We start from the raw sequence: 23,387 nt of genomic DNA, 5'->3' as shown, positions 1-23,387 counted from the left end.
TTGCAACAACATGGTTAGATCTAAAGAGTATAATGCTAGGCAAAATAAGTCAAAGTAAGATAAATCCTGTATGATTTCACTCATATTTGGAATTTAAGAAAGAAGACAAAACAAATGAACAAAGAAAAAAGAGACAAATGAAAAACAGACTCTTAAGTAGAAAGTACAAACTGATAGTTATCAGAGGGGTGGCAGATGTGGGGATGGGTAAAACAGGTGAAGGAAGTTAAGAATACACTCACTTTTTTATTAAAATTTTTATGTTTATTTTTGAGAGAGAGAGAGAGACAGAGCATGAACATGAGCATGAATAGGGGAGGGGCAGACAGACTGGGAGATACAGCATCCAAAGCAGGCTCCAGGCTCCGAGCTGTCAGTACAGAGCCTGATGCGAGTCTCCAACTCACAAACCATGAGATCGTGACCGAAGTCAAACCGAAGTTGAATGCTTAACTGACTGAGCCACCTAGAAGCCCCCCAAATACACTTATCTTGATGAGCATTGAGTAATACAGAATTTTTGAATCACTATATTGTACACTTGAAACTAACATAACACTCTATGTTAACTATAGTGGAATTAAAATTTTTTTAAATCGTTTTAAAAATGGTAGAATGCATCAGTAAAGGGATCTGGTTCCATGCTTTTCTTTGCTGGGAGGTTTTTGATTATTGATTCAGTTTCTCTACTTGTTATAAGTCTGTTGAAATTTTCTATTCCTTCCTGAGTCAGCTTTGGCAATTTGTGGGTTTCTAGGTAACTTTTTAATTTGTTGGCATACAATTATATATAGTATTCTCTTTTAATCTTTTTAAATTCTATAAGGTCAGTCATAATATCCTCACTTTTACTTCTGATTTTAGTTGTGTCTTCTCTATTTTTTTCTTAGTTTAGCTAAGGTTTGCCTTTTTTTTTTTTTGATCTTTTGAAAGAACTTAATTTTGGTTTTACTGATTATCTCAACTGTGTTTTTCATCTCTGTTTCATTTATGCTCACACTAATCTTTATTATGTTGTTCCTTCTGTTGGCATAGGTTTTTGTTTGTTCTTCTTTTCTGGTTGTTTAAGACCTACGTGTTCTTTTGCAATGAGACTTCACTGTCCCTTCATCAAGAGTTAGGGTCCATATCCTCTTATCCTGAATGTGTTGCCCTGTGACCCAATATGGCCAAGTGAATGTGGTGAAAGTTATGTTGGGTGCCTTTCAAGGCAAGGCCTTTAGCCATTGCAGTCTGCATTTCCTTCTTCAAATCTAGCTTCCGTACTGTGAGGAAGTCCAGGCAGCCATATGGAGAACCCACGTGGAAAACTGAGGACTCCACCAAGCTTCCAGCAGCCAGCAGCCACCCACACGGCAGTGAGGCCATCTTGGACCTACTAGCCATTCCAGAGCCCCAGCAGATGCCATGTGAAGCAGTACTGCTTGATCAAGACACAGAATTGTGAGAAATGATAAATAATTCTTTTCTTTTAAGGTTATTTATTTATTTTGAGAGAGACAGAGAGAGCACAAGCAGGGGAGGAGCAGAGAGAAAGTGGGAGAATACAAAGCAGGTTGTGCATGGTCAGCACGGAGCCTGAAATAGGGCTCCAACCCATGAAACTATGAGATCATGACATGAGCCAAAATCAAGTCTCAGACACTTATCAGACTGAGCCATCCAGGTGCCCCTAAATAGTTACTTTCAGCCATGAGGCTTAGGGATGACTTATTACACAGCTGTAGAGGACTGAAACAGTAACCCCCGAGCTTCTCCTCCTACCGGGACCCCCTGAGCCAGAAGGTTCAGGGAGGATTGTGGGAGGAGATGGCTTCAAGTACTCTACGTGAGTTCTTCACATGTGCTCAAGCTGAAAGAGCATTTCTGAATATGAGAAACGCTTTTGGGTTGCTGGTAGAATTTGTCGTGTCTGACAACTGCAAAGGGAGCAGAGCTAGGCAGTCTGGAGTTCAAAAGCCATGTCTGCTGTTTGGTGGTTGGTTGTACGACCTTCAGCGAAACACTTCCACTCTCTGAATCCCAGTGTGTTCAATAGGAAATGTGGGTATTTAGCAGGGCCTTTTAAAGGATTTAGTGGAAAAACAGATTCAATGGGTCAAGCACGTTCAATGCTGCTATTGCTGATACTTCTCCATTTCCTTTTTTACCCCGCCTACAACATAACAGAAGTCCCACAGGACAGGTGAAAGTGGGTATGTTAAACCTTCGAATGATTTCAGCATATTTACCAGTCTTAAACCTGGAAACTGAAGGAGGGACAAAGTGCCTCAATAACCTAGGGAAAAATTTTTTGAGACTTTTGGAAATATAGCAGACTTGTTGAAACATCATAGAATCAGCTACGTGCATCATGAAATATAAATTTATGATTCTAGTTTTTATCTTGAAAGGGATAAAATTGCAAATTATTTTTCAAGATTAAAAAAAATCAAAGATTAACTGTATTAGAATTAAAATAAAATATTTAAAAAATCAAAGAAAAAACAGCCTGTAAACCATGACATGGAGAATTACATTATATGACCTCCTGCCCTCACCACCACCTGACAAACACCCCATATGTATGTATACATGTACGCATGTACGCATGTATACATGCACACATGCCTGTGCACACATGCGCATATGCACAATGTAATTGTGTGTGCATCTTTACGTGTGTCTTCATGCACATGTGCAGTATAGGTGTGTATTTTACACTGCCCTAGGCCCAAGGGGCTGATGAATCATCGAAGTTAGGGAGTGAGAACACTTAGCCTGCCCTACCTCTGCCATGCACTTGGCATACAACCTTTACAGCAGATGTCTTTGGGGTATCAACAGAGCTCACACAGTATACAATTTGCTCCCATCTCCCATCCTTACATGCAGCCAAGTTTCTATTATGTGAGGCCCCTGCCGACACAACAGCTAATTCTGCTAAATTGGACAACTGACCCACAGTGGACCAATCAGATTCTTTCCTCCAGAAACCTGGATTAGGGATTGAAGAGAGCCAGCCAATTTATATGTCTGGAACTGCAGTGTGAATGTGAGCGCTCTCTGAGAGCCAGGGCCAAGAACACCAAGCAGACCTAAGAAGTGTGGCAAAAAGAGAATTCCTGAGTTCTCCAGGGCTTTCTACAGCCTTGTTTCTAGCCCAGCTTTATCTGTCCCTTTGGATTCCATGGAATATCCCTGAATCCTTATAATAAATTCTATTCATGTGTCTGTTTGTTTGAAGTAACTGAGATTGGTTGCTGCTTCTAACCAAAACTTCCTTATAAGCCACTTATCTTCATTATGTTTCTATTTCTTCACTTAAAAAACAAGGAAGTTTGATCAGACACCTTCCTAGTTCTAATTTACATTAATGGTACCTTCCTGGAGCCTGCCTCCAACATGATGCTAGGGTTTTGCTTACGTTTCGGAGAGAGGTGGGAAAAGACATTGCAATATTTTACTGTGTAAGTTGTTTCTCCAGAAGTTATACAAAGGTAAAAGCTCACTTCCTCCAGAGCATGCCAGCTAGACAGAGTTCATCTTTATATATATCAGATAAAGTCTATACTCACTAATGGAAATAAAAATGTCTGAGTGGAAATGAATCTTTGCAAACAGAATCCGGATAGAATATGTTTTTTCAGATGAGAATTTGGGGTATGACCCCATAAACATAAAAACTTTCCTGTCTCTATATCTTTTATTTTTTTAGTTTATTTATTTATTTTGAGAGAGACAGAGAGAGAGAAAGAGAGCATGTAAGAGAGAGCATGAGTGGGGGAGAGGCAGAGAGAGAGAGGGAGAGAATCCCAAACAGGATCCATGCTCTCATGGAGCTCGAACATGCTGTCACGTTTGACGCTCGAACCCACAAACTGTAAGATCGTGACCTGAGCCAAAATCAGTCAGACACTCAACTGACTGGTACCCCTCTATATCCTTTATATACTTTAAATTATAAAGTCCTATAAATTATATATTATATAATGAATTACATACTTATATTGTTAAGTATGATTTTGTTACTATAAACCTTGTCTTCCTAATTCAATTAAATATTCTTCCAGAGTAGAGGTCAAAATGTGTACTTCATGCTGTGAATCCCTATTGTGCCCAGCCCCATTTTTGTTATGTGGTAATTACTCTTGAAAAACATGCAGTTAAGTTGCATTCACCACCCAAATAAACCAAGGTTTAAAGATGCTCTTACCTCACTGAAATTCTTAGGATAATTGTATGCCTAAGTGTATATATTTCCTGGCTAAAGGGACAATTGATTAAATAAATGAATGATGCCAACAAATATTCATTGAGCTCATGCTAAGTATCAGAAAAAGTATACTCACTCACCCCACCCCCAGGTGCCCACAGCTCTTTTCTGCAAGAGCAATGAACAAGGAAATGGAGGTGAGCTATTTCTGACAGAGGTTTATCTATGCATCCCAGAAGAATACTTTATACCCAGTAAATGCCGTGTTAATCCAGATCACTGAAGAAACAGATGGGATTATATGTACAAGGATACATAAGGGGAAACACCTTGTGAGGGAAAATAGGAAAGAAGCTGAAAAGGGCTAGGAAAGCCACTAGACCATGATGCCAGTCTGACTCTGAGTGATGGAGAGCAGGGAGAAAGGTTGGATGAAAGTCTCCTGGACTGCTATGCAGTCTGAGGAAGGTTGAAAAAAGCCATAGGAGTCCCATGGCTCCCAGGAACAGCCCTGCCTTGATATTGTGCCCAGCTCAGTCACTGACTGAGAGCAGTCCATAGGAGGCATGATCTTGGTGCAAAATGACGATGAATTTCAGAGTGGAGCAGCTGGGGTCCCTGATCAATTACACCCCCCGTCGTTGGCAATCTGCAATGCATGACCACCACAGATACTCATATTTTTGCTTCATTGAATTGATGATTTTACCTGAAAGAGCCACATCCCTCTTCTTTTCTTACAATGTCCATTCTCACCATGACAGAAGAGGTTATAGATCTCAAGAGGTCAGCAACCCTAGCCATTCAATTTTACAGTCTGAAAATCCCCATTAAGAAGTCCATTAGGAAGCTTCCAGGAGCCACGCTTTTTATAACCTCAGAAAGTTCAGATCATCTGACGAATGAGCATTTCCATGGTATCACCAAGATTTGTTCTCTGAGAAATATAAGGGCGCAACGGAAGTAGATATATGTGTGACAGAGAAAGACAGACAGACAATGGCCTATTAAGAATTTGCTCTAGCTAAGCTTTCAATGTGAGTATTTCAGTACTTACCCTGTTTTGATTAAAGTGAAAAAAACAGAGATAATGCAGCCAAATTCACTTAATATCAAGTCACTAATATAAAATCTATTTCATGGATTTTTTTTCATCCAGACTCTAAGCAATTTGGCAAAATTGCAATACAACTAGCCAAATACTCACTGACATCAAAACACCATCAAGATTAGCACTAAGTAAAAAACAAAACAAAACAAAACATTGCTTTCTGAGACTAAAAATTACTTGCTATCAACTAAAGCAAACAAAACTTATTAAAACTCGACATTTTGTTCTTCTCTCAGTGTGTTGGGTAAACACAACAGAACCATTTGAGCAGACCAGAATAACAGTATAATTTCTGTAGAATTAAAGGGCTAAGAACTTACCCTTGCTTTCATGATGTCATTTTCTTCTACTCTTATTTTTAGAAAACTCTATATACATTAATCTGGAAGAAGGAATCTATATTTAAATGATGTTTTCTAGTAGTTTCTAGTAGGTTAAGCCAGACTTGCAAATGGCTTAGAAATAACAGGTTTAATAATATTTGCAAAAGGCCTATCTTTGACTGGAAAACTAGACCCATTTTATGTTCATATCTTATCTTCCTACATAGCTATGGCAAGAAAAATAAATTTTGTTCAGGAAAAAGCCATTTGGCTATTTTCCTTAGATCTGCATGCTCAAGTCTAATTTGGTCCAACTCCAATGACTACAAGAAGCCAAAGGTAAATTTATACATATAGCTTATATCAGCTCTACAAATTACCTTTTGTTCAGAATTCTCAATGAGAACAGGGAAAAATCTCCTCCCAATTGTATAATTCCTCTTCTTTAGCATTTTCTTCTTGAATATTCTTTCATTCAGCTATTCCTTCCACATTTGCTGATTATAATATGTCTATCATTCTGATAGGGTCTGTGGAGGAAATAAAATATGGGAAACACATCTTTACTCTCACAAGATGTTCAGTTTAGTAGGAGAAATAAGACATATACATACATCCCTACAACACATAATGATATACAATCAGTGAAATGGAGGTTTAAGGCTAAGACAGAAATTTTGGCCCCAATTCTTGGGTGGCATTTAAGGCAGAGCTTGTGAAAGATGTGTCTGAGATGAAAGCAGACAAAGAATGTGCCAGAAAATGAGAAAACAATGAGACAGAGAGGGAAAAAAAAGGGACAGCATGACCAGTTTTGTTGAAAGCAAGGCCCATTTAGGGGAGTAGAGAGATATAAAACTGGAAAGGTAGAAGGGGCCAGACTGGAGAATTTTTAATACCAGCCAGAGAAGTCACTAAATACCAGCTGGGAAGGCAAAAAGGAATCACTAAAAGTTCTAACAGAGAAGTGATGTAAAAAAAATTTTAGGAAGCTGTTAATCTGGTAGGGATGTGCAGATTCCTAGAAGAGGCAAAAACAGAAACTAGAAGCCAGGAGGGTATCACGAGAATCAGAGCATGAAGCAAGGGGGCCAAGTTAGGATCATAGCAGTAAGAATGGAAAAGTGGGGTCTAAAGGAATAGCTACTAAAGAAGAATTGACAGGATGTGCTCAAGCAAATGGATGACAATGGCAAGAGAGATGAACTTGAAGATGACCCCTGTGTAAGCCTGGGCAATGGAACTTGACTATGCAACCAACAAAAATAAAAATAGTGAAGACAGAAATGCTAATGTGGATAGAAGGAATGTAGATGGAAAGTAAAAACACTAAGCTTAACCTTAATCATATGGAGTTTGTGGTGTGAATAGTATGCCTGTAGTCACTTGGTAGGGAATACGGCACTAGAGTTCAGGACACAGGTTATGGGCTTGTGATTGTAACTTAGGAGTGAGGGGGAAGATGATTCCACAGGCTCACAGAAGGCCATGGAAATAGACAATATGTCAAGAGAGGGGAGCAAGACAAGAACAGAAAAGAGAGTTCAAGATAGAACTTTGGGAAGTGTCTCCCCTGGCAGATATATTTTCCTTTAATATGTTTGGGGAAGGCAGCCCCTGAAGTGTGATTGGCTCTCCATTATCATATTCTCCCCTCAGCTGCTCTCAGAACTACCTTGGGTTGCTTACACTGTTCTTCATCACTTGGACCTCTGTGTCTCCTGTTCTTCTTCAATAATTACACCTGGATATGGTGGTGATGATGCAGAGATGTCAGCATGTCTCTTTTCTGGGGTATCCTTTATTTATCCATAAAACCACTCAAACAAGGCTCTGGGGCATACTGAAAACTTTATTAGAGTTTTGGGAATAACTACAGGAAATGATATGAGGGAGAGAAGAAAACTTAAGTCTCCATGCTAAATAGATTGTCATATCCCAGAATCCTAGAGAAAAGAAAAAGCATTACTCCTTTCACAGTGTACATTTGACTTCTTAGTCTTGTTTTCATGACTTGAAACCTATCCTTCTATTTCTCTCATTAAACAAAAGCACATTTACCTTTTTCTTTTTCTGTGCAAATTTCACACCTCTATTCTGGACCCAGTGGCTTCTCTAACACTGGACCATAATGGAACACATGGAACTCAGGGAGCACAGGAAACTACTAGAACGTTTCCCAGAATGTGAGCTAGTCAGTTTAGGATAACAATGCAGGTGGCTTCAGGATAACAGTCCACAGAGGGCTTTCCCACTACAAGTTCAGTCCCTGTTCAAGTATCTTCATGGTGGGAGGTGGGGATAGCCCTCTAAATTGTCCTACAGATAACATGAAAGCACAATCTCACGTGCCCTTTTCAGGGACAAACAATTTTTCTCAGAGACAATGTAGTCTAAATACACATTAAGGAAGAGAAACATTTTCCTAAAGGCAATATAACCTATAAAAATTTCCCCAGTTTATTTGAAATAGTTTTTTAGATTGCTAAGCAGAATAATTTTTCCCATTTTTACTCCCCTATTCTAGGATGTGCCTATGGCCCACCTCTGAAACTCTTGGCTTTCTAACAATAGAACCATTTATCTTCCCCCAAAGACCTTGCAGAAACTCTGAAATTATAGTTGTCTTATAAGGAATTTGAGAGAAGTAGCCAGCTACAGTGGCAGAGGCATAATCGTCAGAAATGTAAAAGAATAAGGAAAATAGCAGTACAATTTAGGCCAAGAGAAAAAGAGATTTAGGGAGAAGTAGATCATAGTTTCATGTGCTCCAAAGAAATTAGCATAGAAGACAATGACAAAAGTCATTGCCAACCTAGATGTCATTGGTGACCATCTACAAAAGAGTTTCAAGAGAATGGGTGGGGGTGGAGGAGAAACCATAGAAGTTTTCTCTTCAGGAAAGAATACCCATGTAAAGAAGGGGGAAAAGGACATGACAGCTTAAGACAGTAGGAGATTGGGGGTAAGGTTTTATTTAGGTGAGAAATCCCTGGAAAATGTTATAAACAGGAAAGATTTAAGACAGGCTTGTCTCTAGTTGATGAAGCATGGTGAGATGGAAATTAGAGGAGATAGGAGGTAGAAAGCTGAAGCTATGTTAACAAGATTTGACTGATTTTATTTTGAGAAAGGAAGGAAGTAGACAAAAATATAGAAAGATACAAAAACAAATAAACAAATAATTTAAAACAATACTGAGAGAGGAGGGCATTGAGAAAGATATGTTTCCTCAAATGAACAAAAAGCCAAACCATCTGTTGGGACTGAAGAAGTGAAGTTGGTTTGGAAGTCTGAAGGTTGTGGCAGAGAACTCAATGGCTCCTACATGGAATTTGAGAGGAAGCAACAAAAAGAGTAGAATAAAAAACCACCAGACTTCCTTTACAGATAATTTAGACCAAACTTTGCAATGAGTACAATTAGAAAAGCTAACAAAATATAAAAATCAACTACTTGATGGTGATAAAGGCACTAAGAATTACCCTACTAGATTCAGGAGATAATCCAGAGGGGTACGCTTGATATTAGAATTCCTTTCCCCTTGGGTGTGTTTGCTACTTCCCACAGAGACATCTGAGCAGTGCTTTTGCCAACCTTATGGTGTGAGAAGTATAAAAGTAGGATCCCAGAGACCCTGAAGATTAGGAAGGAGAAGGATCCCTAATGAATTTCCTGTGTTGTCAGTTGAGTCTCCACAGGACCATAGGAAAACTAGAAGCAAACTAAGACCACCAAAAATTGCAGCCCAGCTTCAAATCTTCTCAATTCCTGAAAGTGCATAGTGTGATCCTGGATTGCTACATTTTTCTAGGAACCTGCTGGAAGCAAGTACAGATCTTCTTTTTTCTTTTTTAATTTTTTTAATGTTTATTTATTTTTGAGAGAGAGAGAGACAGAGCGGGAGTGGGTGAGTGGCAAAGAGAGAGGGAGACACAGAATCTGAAGCAGGCTCCAGGCTCTGAGCTGTCAGTACAGACCCCAACACAGGGTTCAAACTCACGAATTGTGAGATCATGACTTGAGCGAAGTCAGACACTTAACCCATTCAGTCACCCAGGTGCCCTGCAAGTATAGATCTTCTATGGGGAAAAAAATAATGTTATTCTAGGCCTCAAATGTTTTCTACAAACAAGTATTCAAATATTGCTTCTAGCACACAATGAGAATAACCAGACATACCAAGTATCCATGGATGAATTAATGGTTAAACAAAATGTTTACTATTATGGAATATTATCTAGCCTTAAAAAGGAAGGAAATTCTAACACATGCTATAACATGGATGAAACTTGAGAACATTATAGTAAGTGAAATAAGCCGATCACAAAAAGACAAATGCTATATGATTCTACTTGTATAAGGTACCTGGAGTAGTCAAATTCATAGACACAGAAAGTAGAATGGTGGTTTCCAGGGGCTGACAGGAGAGGGGAAATAAAGAATCATTGCTTAATGGGTACAGAGTTGCATTTCTGCAAGATGGAAAGGTTCTGGAGATGGATGGTGTTGATGTTTGCACAACAATATGAATGTACTTAAAACTGCTGACTGTATGCTTAAAAATGGTTAAGACAGTCAATTTTTTGTTAGTGTGTTTTAATAAAATAAAAAACTTAGAGAAGTAAAGAAATTTCTAAATCAAAACAATGAGACAGAAATTAAGACATTCTCAGATAATCAAAAGATAAGAGAGTTTGTTGCCACTAGACCTGTCCTACAAGAAATGCTAAAGGATGCAGGGCGCCTGGGTAGCTCGGTTGGTTAAGCATCCAACTCTTGATTTCAGCTTAGGTCATGATCTCATTGTTCATATGTTTCAGCCCTGCTTTGGGCTGAGTACTGACAGCATGGAGTCTTCTTGGGACTCTCTCTCTCTCCCTCTCTCTCTGTCCCTCCCCTGCTCACACTCTCTGTCTCTCAAAATAAATAAACAAAGGTTTCTGTTAATAATAATAATAAAAGAAATGCTAAAGGGTGTCCTCCTGGTTGAGCTGAAAAGAAACTAGACAGTTACTTGATGCTGTAAAAAGAAATAAAGATCTCTGGTGAAGGGGCACTTGGGTGGCTCAATCAGTTAACTGTCAGACTCTTAGTTTTGGCTCAGGTCATAATATCATGGTTCATGAGCCCTGCATGGGGCTCCTCACTGTCAGCACAGAGCCTACTTGGGATTTTCTCTCTCTCTCTCTCTCTCTCTCTCTGCCTCTCCTCCATTTGTACACACATGCTCTCTCTCTCTCTCTCAAAATCAACAAATAACCTTAAAAAAAAAGATCTCGTGAAGGTAAATACATAGATAATTATAAAATCTAGTATTATTGTAATTTTGGTATTAACTCCACTTTTTAAAAACATGGTTTAGGGGCACCTAGGTGGCTCAGTCAGTTAAGTGTCCAACTTGGCTCAGGTCATGATCATGCAGTTCTGGGGTTCGAGCCCAGCATTAAGCTCTGTGCTGACAGCTCAGAGCCTGGAGCCTGCTTTAGAGTCTGTGTCTCCCTCTCTCTGCCTCTACCCCCCCACCCCCCGCCTCAAAAATAAATAAACATTAAAACATTTTTAAATAATAAAAAAATAAAAAATAAATTTAAAAAACATGGTTTAAAGGACAAACGCATAAAAAACATACTACTGGTCATGTACCATGTAAAGATGTAATCTGTGGCTTCTAATAATAGAAAGGGAGAAGGGAGCTACATACAAGTTTTGTGTGCTACTGAAGATAATTGTTATAAACTCAAATTAGGGTGCTATAACCTTAGGATGTTAAATTAAATCCCTATAGTAACCAAAAAGAAAATAGGTATAGAATATACACATAAGGAAATGAGAAGGGACTCAAACGCACAACAAAAATCAACTGAACCCAAAAGAAGGCAGTGATAATGGAAGTGAGGGACAAAAAAAGCTATAATACCTAGAAAACAAAGAGCAAAATGCCAAAACTAAGTAAGCCCCTCCTTATCAGTAATTACTTTAAATGTAAATTGAGTAAGCTCTCCAATCAAAAGATAAAAACTGGCAGAAAAGGTTTCTAAAAATGGATTCAAATATATACATCTATAAGAGACTCACTTTAGATCCAAAGACACAAATAGATTGGGATACCTGGGTGGCTCAGTCAGTTAAGTGTCTGACTCTTAATCTTGGCTCAAGTCATGATCTCATGGTTCCTGGGATGGAGCCACATGCCGGGGTCTGTGCTGATGACAGCATGGAGCCTGCTTGGGATTCTCTCCCTTTCTTTTCCTCTCAAAATAAATAAATGAACATTAAAAATTTTTAAAACAAAAACAAAGACATGAATATGTTGAAAGTGAAGGGATTGAAAAAGGTATTTCATACAAAGATTAACCAAAAGAGAACTGGGGTAGCTATACTAATAACAGACAAAATTAACTTTAATTCCAAAAGATTAAAAGAGAAAAAGACAGACAATATATAAATAACATTTTTAATACAGCAAGATAATATAACAATTAAAACATCTACACACCCAAGAGACTTTCAAAATTTATGAAGGAAAAACTGACAATTTAAGGAAGAAATAGTTTTACAATAATAGTTGGAGACATGAATGCCCTACTTTAAATAATGGACTGAACAACCAGACAGAAAATAAGTGAGGATATAGAGGACTTGGACAACATATAAACCATCTAGACCTAACAGACATACAGAATATTCCATGCAACAACAGCAGAATATACATTCCTTCCAAGAACATGAGACATTCTCTAGGACAGACCATATGTTAGGCTACAAAACAATTCTCAGTAGGTTTAAAAAGGTACATATCATAGGGGTGCCTCGGTGGTTCAGTCGGTTAAGCCTCTGACTTTGGCTCAGGTCATGATCTCCCAGTTTGTGAGTTTGAGCCCTGCATTGAGCTGTCTGCTGTCAGCACAGAGCCTGACTCAGATCTTCTGCCCCCCTCTCTCTCTGCCCCTCCCCTGCTTGCTCGCTCTCTCTCTCAAAAATAAATTAACATTAAAAAAAAGATAGATATTATACACAGTATCTTCTTCAGCCACAATGGGATGAAGATAGAAATCAGTAACAGAAATAATATTGGAAAATTCACAAGCATGTGGAAGCTAAACAACATTCTTAAACAACCAGTGGGTCAAAGAAGAAATCACAAGGGAAATTAGAAAATATTTAGAGACAAATGAGGATGAAAATAAAACATACCAAAACTTATGGGATGCAGCAAAAAGAGTACTCAGAAGGAAATTTATAGCAGTAAATGCCTACATTTTAAAAAGAGAGAGAGAGAAAGATCTCAAATCAATGGCTTAACTCTGCACCATAAGGAACTAAAAAAAGAAAAGAAAAATAAACCCAAGCTAATAGAAAGGAGGAAATAATAAGGATTAGAGCAGAGATACACAAAATGCAGAACTAAAAAGCAGAAGAATCAAGGAAACCAAAAGTTGGTTCTTTAAAAATATCAACAAAATTGACAAACTTTAGTTAAATTGACTAAGAAAAAAAGACCAAGCTCAAGTAAAATTACAAATGAAATAGTGGACAGGACAACAAACACTACATAAATAAAAAGGATTATAAGAAAATACTATGAACAATTGTATGCAAACAAATTGGGTAACCTAGATGAAAAGGACAAACTCTTAGAAACAACACAACTACCAAAACTGACTCAAGAAGAAACAGAAATCTTAATAGGCCTATAACAAATACAAAGATTGAATCAGAAACCAAAAACCTTCCAACAAAGAAAAGTCCAGCACCAAACATTTAAAGGAGAATTAGCATAGATCCTTCTTAAACTCTCCCAGAAAATTAAAGAGGAGGGAACACTTACTAATTCATTCTATGAGATCAGTGTAACCAAAGCATGACAAAGATACTACAAAAAAAGAAAATCATGGATCAATATTCCTAATGAATATAGGAAATCTATATTCAACAAAATATTCAATGAAATATTAGCCAAGTGAATTTGGCATTATAGTGAAAGAATTTTACACTGTGAACAAATAGGAGTTGTCCCAGAATGCAAGGATGATTCAATATATGAAAACCAATCAGTGTAACACTATATTAATAGAATGAAGGAGAAAAAACTACAAGATTATCTCAATGTAGAAAAGGCATTTGGAAAAATTCAATACACCTTCATGATAAAAACACACAGTACACTAATAGAAAGCAACCTCCTTAATATGATAAAGACCATGTAGGAAAAACCCACAACCCATCATACCCAATAGTGAAAGAGTGAAAGTATTCCCACTAAGATCAGGAACAAGATAAGGATGCTCACTTTCATCACTATTATTCAATATCACTCTGCAAGTCTTAGCCAGAACAATTAGGCAAGACAAGGAAATAAAAGATATGCAAATTAGAAAAGAAGTAAAATTATCTTTCTTCTAAGATGATGTGATATTATATGTAGAAAACTCTAAAGATTCAAAAAACTTTTTAGAGCTAACAAACAAATTCAGCAAAATTGCAGACTGCACCATCAACACTCAAAAATCAGTTTTATTTCCTTATTCTGGTAATAAATATAACAGAAATTTTAAAAACAATTCTACTTACAAAGACCTAAAGAGAATAAGAGACTTACAAATTAGCTTAGCCAAGGAGATGAAAGACTTGTACATTGAAAACTATGAAACAAAGCTGAAAGAAATTAAAAGAGATGTAAATAAAAGGAAAAGACATTTCTTGTCCATGAATTAGAAGACTTAATACTGTGAGGATGACAATACCCATAGTGATATACAAACTCAATGCAATCTCTATCATAACCCCAATGATATTTTTTGTAAAAATGGAAAAGTAGATTCTAAAATTCATATGGAATTTCAAGAGCTCTGAGTAGCCAAAACAAGCTTGAAAGAGAACAAAGTTGGAAGACTCACTTTCTAATGTCAAAATGCACTACAAAGCTATGGTAATCAAAACAGTATGGTTGGTACTGGCATAAGGACAGATATAGACAAATAGAATAGAATTGAAGAATATAGAAATAAAATCTTTTATTCAATGGAGGGAAAAGGTAGTTTTTTCAACAAATGGTTCCAGGAAGACTGGATATCCACATTCAGAAGAATCAGTTGGAACCTTCCTTTAGACTATATAAAAAAATTAATTCAAAATGGATCACAGACCTAAATTTAAGAGCTAAAACTCTTAAAAGTAAACATAAGAATAAATCTTCCTTGGATTTGACAATGCTTTCTTAAGTATGAAACCAAAAGCACAGGTAGGGGTGCCTGGCTGGCTCCATCAGTAGAGCATGTGACTCTCTCTCTCTCTTTTTTTTTTTTTTTGGTAAATTTTATTCTTTTTTTTTTCTTTTTTTTTTTTTTTTTTTGAGAGAGAGCATTAGAGAGAGGCAGGGAGAGAGAGAATCCCAAGCAGGCTTCGCGCTGTCAGCACAGAGCCTAACGTGGGGCCTGAACCCACAAACTGTGAGATCATGACCTAAGCCAAAACCAAGAGTTGGAGGCTCAACCAACTGAGCCAGCCGGGTGCCCCAATGTGACTCTTGATCTTGGCGTCATGAGCTCAAGCCTCACATTGGGCATGGAGCCTACTTAAAATAAAAACAAAAAAACAAAAGCACAGGCAACAAAAGAGAAAATAGAGAAACTGGACATCGTAAAAATTAAAAACTTTTGTGCATCAAAGAACACTATTAATAATGAAAGACAAGAAACAGAATGGTAGTAAATATTTGCAAAGCATATATGTGATAAGGACTTAATATCCAGAAGATAATAAATAACTCCTACAACTCAAAAACAAAAAAATAATCAACCCAATTTTAAAATGGGCCAAAAAGATATACAAATGGCCAATAAATGCATGAAAAGATGCTCAACATCATTAGTCATTAGGGAAATGCAAATCAAAACCATAATGAGGTACCACTTCACACCTACCATAATGGCTATGATAAAAAAACAAAACAAGAAAATAAAAAGTGTTGGCAAAGATGTGGAAGAATTGGAACACTTGTACATTATTGGTGGGAATGTAAAATGGTACAGCAGCTCTGGAAAACGGCTTGGTGGTTCCTCAAAAAGTTAAACACAGAAGTACCATGTGATCTACCATATAATTCCACTCCTATATATACCCCAAAGAATTGAAAACAGTGACTCAGGTACTTGTTCATTAATGTTCATAGCAGCACTGTTTATATTAGCCAAAAAGTGGAAATAATCCAAGTGTCCTTCAACAAGTGAATGAATGTTTTATATTTAGATTTTTCTAAAGAAATAATGGGAGATGATAGATAACAGATAGATGGATACAGAGATACACAAATATAAACAGATTTATTATAAGGTATTGGCTCACATGATTATGGAGGCTGAGAAGTCCCATAATCTACTATATGCAAAGCTAAAGACCCAAGGAAGCTGGTGGTGTAGTTCAAAGATCTGAGAGCTAGAGAGCCAATGGTATAGATTCTAGTTCAAGTCTGAAGGCCTGAGAGCCAGGAGTGCTAAAGGAAAGAGACCAATATCCCAGCCAGCTTAATCAGTCAAGCAGAGAGCAAATTCAGCCTTCCACTGGCCTTTTGTTCTAGTTTGGCTTTCAACAGACTTGATGATGCCCACTTACACTGGGGAGTGCTATCTGCTTTACTCAGTCCATCAATTCAAATGCTAATCTCCTCAAGAAACACCCTCACAGACACACCCAGACACCATCGGCTATCTGGGCATCCATGGCACAGTCAAATTGACATATATAACTAACCATTACAAAATATTTCATATACATGCAATGGATGTTATTCAGTCATTAAAAAAAAATGAAGTTCTGTTCTTTCCCTGCCACCATGGAGTCATACCTGGAGGTGGAGGCCCAGGTGCACCAAGATTCGGCTCCACCCGTAACCCATGACCATGGTTGAGGAAAGCATTACTGCTGGACGTGTAATGGATGTTAATACTTTTTTACAAGAGGTGCTGAAGACTGCCTTCATCCATGATGGCCTACCACATGGAATTTGTGAAGCTGCCAAAGCCTTAAACAAACACCAAATCCATCCTTGTGTGTTGCATTCATGTGTGATGAGCCTATGTATGTCAGGTTGGTGAGGCCCTTCGTGCTGAACACCAAATCAACCTAATTAAGGTTGATGAGAACAAGAAACTAGGGTAATGCATAGGCCTCTATAAAACTGACACAGAGAGTAAACCCTGCAAAGTGGTTGGTTGCTATTGTGTGGTGATTAAAGTCTACGGCAAAGAGTCTCAGGCCAAGAATGTCATCAAGGAATACTTCCAATACAAGAAATAAACAAGTAAAAAATGTGGTCCTTGTTCCTCAAAAAAAACAAAAACCAAAAAACAACAACAACAACAAAAATGGAGTTCTATAACATAGTGAAACTTGAAAATATTAAGCTAGGGGTAGTGGTCCAGACACAAAAGGACAAATATGTAATTCTACTTATGTGAAATACCTAGAATAGGAAAATTCAGAGAAAATAGATTAGAAGTTGTCAGATGCTGGGCAGAGGTGGAATGGGGAGTTATTACTTAAGGGGCACAGAATTTCTCTTTGGGCTGATGAAAAAAATTGAAACAGTGGTAATGGCGTATATGTAATTAATGATACTGAATTGGTACACTTAAAAATTACAAAAATGTACAAAAACATGGCAAATTTTAATTTACTTATTTTATTCAATAAACAATTGATTAGTGTCCTTGACTACATTCATAGTAAAGAAAAGCCATATGATTGTTTCAATAGGAAAATCCTTTGATAAAATTCAAAACCCATTCACGAAAAATACTTTTAGCAACCTAGAAATAGAAGAGAATTTCCTTAATCTGATCAAGCGTATTGTGCCAGTTATCGATTTATTGCCTTTCAGCTCCAAATTCACTCTTCAGTACCTGCTCTATGATGGACGGGATTCTTGAAGCACTCACTATTCCTTCATACCAAGTATGTGGAACTTTGCCAAAAGGGGGTGCTGAAGTGACACTGCAAGAGAAAGATGGCTTCTCTTTCTGACTCCAAAGTACAGTGTTTTACTTTTTCTTGTTCCTGCTGCACACTGGTCAGAGGTGTGAGTGGGTGGGCACATTTGGGGTGCTCTGATCCAGCTCTGTGCACAGAGCATGTAGTCCTCAGTAATCTTGCAGCCTCAGTCCAGGTCCAGTAATGGCCTTCCTATGGCCTTTCCAAGATCCTGGCCTCACAAACACAGTAGAAACCTAACTCTTTCTACATCAGCCTTGAATGGCCTAAGTCCTAAAAGATTGTTTCCTGTTTGCCTCTCAACCATGGCCCTGTGCTAGCCTGAGCAACCCTAAAAACTTTTCCACCAAGCAGAGTGCTGCAACCACATGACTTACAATGAGGGCTGGGAAGGAAGCCATGGGAAGGAAGCTCCATTTCCAAGTTTGTATTTCCTTGGATACTCTCCTTCAGCCCTGGCTGTCCTTTAACATTATCTCTGCATTTTCATAGTTACCCTCCTATCATGGTTAAATAATTCTTTGTTGAACTTTCCCTGTTTCCCTGGTTTCTCATTGGGACTGACTAGATGCAGAGTGATACAAATACTTACAAAATATCTATGTTAAATATCATACTTAATGGTTAATATTGAAAAACTTCCCTTGGAAATCAAGAACAAAACAAGAATGCCTGCTATCACCACTTTTATGCCACATTGTACTAGCCATTGTAATAAGATAAGAAAAAAAGGCATATGGATTAGAAAGGAAGAAAGGAAATTTTTATTATTCATAGATTCTAATGATAACATACATTTAAAAGTCCAAAATGATCTATTCAACTTTAGACCTAACATATGTGATTAACTGGATGCAAAATCAACATACAAAAATCTATTATATTGTTATTTACATGATGATATAATTATGTGTAATTATTAATACAATTATATTTCTAATATAATTAGGAATATAATATATAAGAAAAAGAAACTTTAAAAATACCATTAACAAAAAACATAAATATATCAAATGCTTAGCAATAAATATAACAAAAGATGTGCAAAAAACTGTAAGACATTATTATGAAAAATTGAAGAGATCTCAAAAAATGGGTAGATATACAAGTTAATGAAATAATAGACTCAATATTGTGAAGATGCCAATTCTTCCCTGAAACTTATGTTTAGACTCAAGACACTTATAATCAAAATTCTTACAGGTTTTTTTTTTTTTGTATAGGAAACTGACAACCTTATTTTTAACATTTATATGGAAATGAAAAGGTTGGTAAAGAGCTTTCTTCTATGAAGAAGAAAAACAAGCAAGGAAGACTTGCTCTACCAAGTATCCAGACTTATTATAAAGGTACAATAATTAAAATAGTATGGCACTGACATAAACACAGAGGTGAATGGAACAGTATAAAGAACCCTAAACCAGACTCATGCATACATGAACATGACAAGTTTGTCACTGGAGAGAGTGGGTGAACCATAGCATTTCAAATATATTGTCCTGGAAAAACGGGATATCCGTGTGGGGAAAAAAAGAAACTTGGCCCCTATCTCACTCCATATAAAAACCAATTTCAGATAAATTATAGATTTAAATGCGAAAGGCAAATAATAGTCAAAATGAATATTTAATAATAATAATAATAATAGTAAAACTTCTATAAAAAATACAAGAAAATATCTCATGACCTCAAGACAGGGGAACATTTCTTACACAGCTATAGAAAACAATAACCAAAAGAAAAGATTAATAAACAAGACCACATGAAAATAAGAACTTCTGTGTATATCAAAAGATGCTGTTCAACTGACCCAAAAGGACTCCTACAAACTCAGAAACAAAAGACAGACAAATGAGAAGAAAACAAGGAAAAGCACTTAACAAAAGAGAATATCCATGGCCCCAAAACATAGGAAATAGGGCTCTACTTTATTAGTACTTAGAGAAATGAAAATTAAAAATACATTGAGATATGGGCACCTCAGTGGCTCAGTCAGTTAAGCATCTGACTTTGGCTCAGATCATGATCTCACAGTTCATGAGTTCAAGCCCCACACTGGGCTCTGTGCTGACAGTTCAGAGCCTGGGCCTGCTTTGGATTCTGCCTCTCCCTCGCTCTCTGCCTCTCCTCCATTAGCACTCTCTCTCTCAAAAATAAATAAACATTAAAAAAAATTTTTTTTAAACACTGAGATAACACTATACTGACAACACCAAATGTAAGTGTAGATATGGAACCCTGAACCTTCATTCACTGCTGGGAATGGTGGATGTATGTAAATTGCAATAACAAAATTGGGAGCTAGTTGATTCTCTTTCTCCTATTCCATGATTCAGAATTCCACTCCTCAGTGGAATTCCTAACAAAAATACATGCACATAGGCACCAAAAGACATGTACAGGAATAACCACAGCAGCACTGTTCAACATAACCCCAAACTGAAAACACAAGTTTTCAACTTGTGAAAACACAAGTATCCAACAATTACATAAAGGATAAAGAAATTATGCAGGCCGGTGGGGAGCAATGAGTGAAGGGAATCCTAAGATACAAACTTCCAGTTATAAAATTAGTAACTCATGGGGATGTAATGTACAGCATGTTACCTATAGTAATACTGTATTGCATATTTGAAAGTTGCCAAGAGAGTAAATCTTGAAGGTCCTCATCACAAGAAAAAAAAGAAAAATTTTTTCATGGCTAAGTATGGTGATGAATGTTAACTAGACTTGCTGTGGTGATCATTTCACATTGTATTCAAATATCAAATCATTATGTTGTACACCTGAAACTAATATACTGTTATATGTCAGTCAATTATACCTTAATAAAAATAATTTAAAAATATGGTATATTTATACAATGAAATAATACACAACGCTGAGAATGAATGCACTATAGCTTCATGCAATGACATGAATTTCATACACATAATAATAAGTCAAAGAAGCCAAATACACACAATACATATACTATATAATTCCATCTATGTGAAGTTCAGAAAACGAGCAAAACTAAATTATAGTGTTTAATAGTACATGTTTAAGTTGTTAAAGCATGAAGAAAGGTTAGGAAATTATTACTATGAACTTTAGGATAGTGCTTACTGCAGAAAAAGACAAAGTACTAGTGATCAGGAGGGGCGTGAGAAAGACTTCAGGGGTGTTGAAACATTCTAGTTTTTGACCCAGGTGATGATCAGTTGGAGGTTAACTCTGTAAAAATTCATTGAGCTGTATATTCTTTGTAAATGTTTGTAATATTTAATTTTTTGAAGATTTAACAGAACAAATGACTGCCTGGCAGCACTGAGGACGCAGTAGACAACATCACATTTTAATAAGTCCTAAATGTAGGGACTTACAGTGTGTAGGAGGCTGAGAGTGAGAGATGTGGAGAAGGAAGAAGGTAATGACCCAGGATGGGGACTGGTTTGTCAGGACTCTTGAGGGCTGGCAGGGAGGAGTGGGGAAAGGAAATCACACATCCTTAAAATTGCAGTTCCTGAGGCAGACATTCAGGCAGACATAAACCCAATTCATTAAATGCCCTAGGAGAACAGAAAGACAAAAGACCAAAGATCACAGTGAGGGAGAAGAGTAAGTTCATAGATGTGAGAGTCTGGAAGAAGTAAAGTGTATTAGACACAGAAGAAGAGCTTCAGTGAACACTGCAGTAAAATGTAGTATATTGATACCATGTACACAGAAACGAGGATCTTTTAGCCTAGTATTCATTCATTCATTCATTCACTCAACAAGTATTTATTATCAGGAACTATTCTAGTTGCCATAGAGAATGCAAGACGGTATAAGACAGTTCTTCTCTTTAGTTTTAACTAAGATAAAACATATCCTCATGAACATTTAAGTTACAGTTCAAGATTCCACTGCCCAAAGGATAAAGCCCCAACTCACGCCCACACATGGCATACAAGCTCCACCTCATTTTTACCCCTTGCCAGTGGCATTTCCCCCATGGGTCTCTGCTCTTCCCCAGAGCAGCTCATCTTCACTATTTCTGTGACTGTAACAGAGGCCCAGTTCTATGCACTTTATACCTATTCATTCTCACAATGACTTTAAGAGGTCAATACCAATATTATTCACATTACTGTTCAGGTGAGGTAACAAGCCAAGAGAGGTTAAGTAACTTTTCACATTCATAATAGCTTGTAGGTGCTGGGGCCAGGACTCCAACCCTGAAAGCCTGGCCCCAGGGAATGTGCTCTCCACAACTACAACTGAGCCACAGCCATCTTTCTCTGTCCCATGACAAGTCCAAACTTTTTCATCTCTCTGTAGCTTTGGATTTTCTCCCTGTTGTCTTCCCCACAAACTCAGCAAGAAGGCTGCCACCTCTGTGCACCCTTCCATGGCCACCTCCTCAGGGCCAATCTCTACCTTCCTCCTCCATGCCCTCAACTTTCATGGGCCTCTCCTAACATGTCCCTAGATGTCCTCAAGGGAGGAAGCTTGCCTTGTTTTTTGATATGCCTTCTCCAGAATCGTTCACACATGAAATTACAGGCAATGCTGAATTGGATCCAAAGAAAAACGTAAATCCTAAATAAGTGGTGCCAATTTGAGTCACTAAGGTTAGAAGAAAGAAAGGCCCATGCAGTCTGAGGTAGCCCAGGGAAGTCTTATGAAAGGGGTAGTCCTTGGTTAGACCTTAAGGGATGAGCAAACTGTGTATCACTGAAGATGATCAAGAGGGTGACCAGGGTGGGAAAGAGTGTGTGCACAGGCCTGGTGACTCCAATGCACAGGGTATCTTTAGAAGTCCATCTTTAAACCAAACTTCACAGAGCATAGGCTGCAGGCAAAACAATCAGAGATCAAGAGGCAAGAATATTAAAGTACCAATACAAATACCTACCCTAGGAACCCTCAAAAAGTCCTTCTTAAGTAAATCTAGAAAACCAGAATACTTCAGAGTATAAAAAAGATTAATCACATTTAGAGTTTTTCAATACTTTTTATTGGATAATATGGTACACAACTGATTGCAGGGTTGGAACTGCTCTGAATTTGGAACTGTTTTGAATAGATCAGTATTGGGGTGCCTGGATGGCTCAGTCAGTTGAACGTCTGACTCTTAATTTTGGCTCAGGTCCTAATCTCATGATTTCTGGGATGGAGCCTCACATCAGGCTCTGTGCTGACAGCGCAGAGCCTGCTTGGGATTCTCTCTCTCCCTGTCTCTCTGCCCGTCCCTCTCTCTTTTCTCACAAAAATAGATAAACTTTAAAGATCAATCAACCAACCAGTCAGTATAGGTATACGGAGATTTTACTGCATTTTCTTTGCAACCAGGCCATCTGAGTTGTTGCCATCAATCAGGGCCTGGCCTGAGATTGAAATGATGCCCATACAATGCCCATCTATGCCAGCAGCAATCTCCTCTCCAAGCTTCTCATAGTTATGGTACATCCAGTCCTGCCACTTGCAGGCTTCTGACATGAAAGGGGGCACTGGCCATACAAAAGAGATATTTCTTGAGGGGGGCATAGTGTGGATTTCTATGTAGTCTCTTTTTTGGGGTACCTGGAAATATATGCTACCAGGTTAAGGTTACCGATGGAATGTCTTTGCAAACCAGACTGAACAAACTAGGAGGATGAGCTCTACTATCCAGATTGTACCTCTTGTCCTGCTTAATCTTTGCTCTTTTTATTATCTTTCTTCTAGGGGAATGAGAGAAATATAAAGAATATATAAATATTCTTTTCAACAGATGTCTACAAAGGAAAGAAAACCTCTC

At 37.6% G+C, this 23,387-nt stretch overlaps 1 protein-coding gene and 1 pseudogene across 4 annotated transcripts in view; one reads left to right on the top strand and one right to left on the bottom strand.

The window, feature by feature from the left end:
• Positions 1-23,387, bottom strand: part of RFX8 (regulatory factor X8) — a 257,873-nt gene that overhangs the window by 154,824 nt on the left and 79,662 nt on the right. The window contains exons 1-2 of one of the 4 annotated variants that reach the window (XM_047851628.1): positions 7,319-7,347; positions 6,010-6,159 (exon numbers count right to left, since the gene is read on the bottom strand). The exons of the other annotated variants lie outside the window; for them this stretch is intronic. The gene's annotated coding sequence lies outside the window, so the exon portion shown is untranslated. Of the gene's footprint in view, positions 1-6,009; positions 6,160-7,318; positions 7,348-23,387 lie in introns of those variants that run through there. 4 annotated transcript variants of the gene reach the window in all.
• LOC125161709 (40S ribosomal protein S12-like) lies at positions 16,531-16,927 on the top strand (annotated as a pseudogene).

Source organism: Prionailurus viverrinus, chromosome A3, assembly GCF_022837055.1.
Source record: "Prionailurus viverrinus isolate Anna chromosome A3, UM_Priviv_1.0, whole genome shotgun sequence".
Lineage (NCBI taxonomy): Eukaryota > Metazoa > Chordata > Mammalia > Carnivora > Felidae > Prionailurus > Prionailurus viverrinus.
Note: the sequence above shows the minus strand (reverse complement) of the source record. Positions and strands in the feature narration are given on the sequence as shown.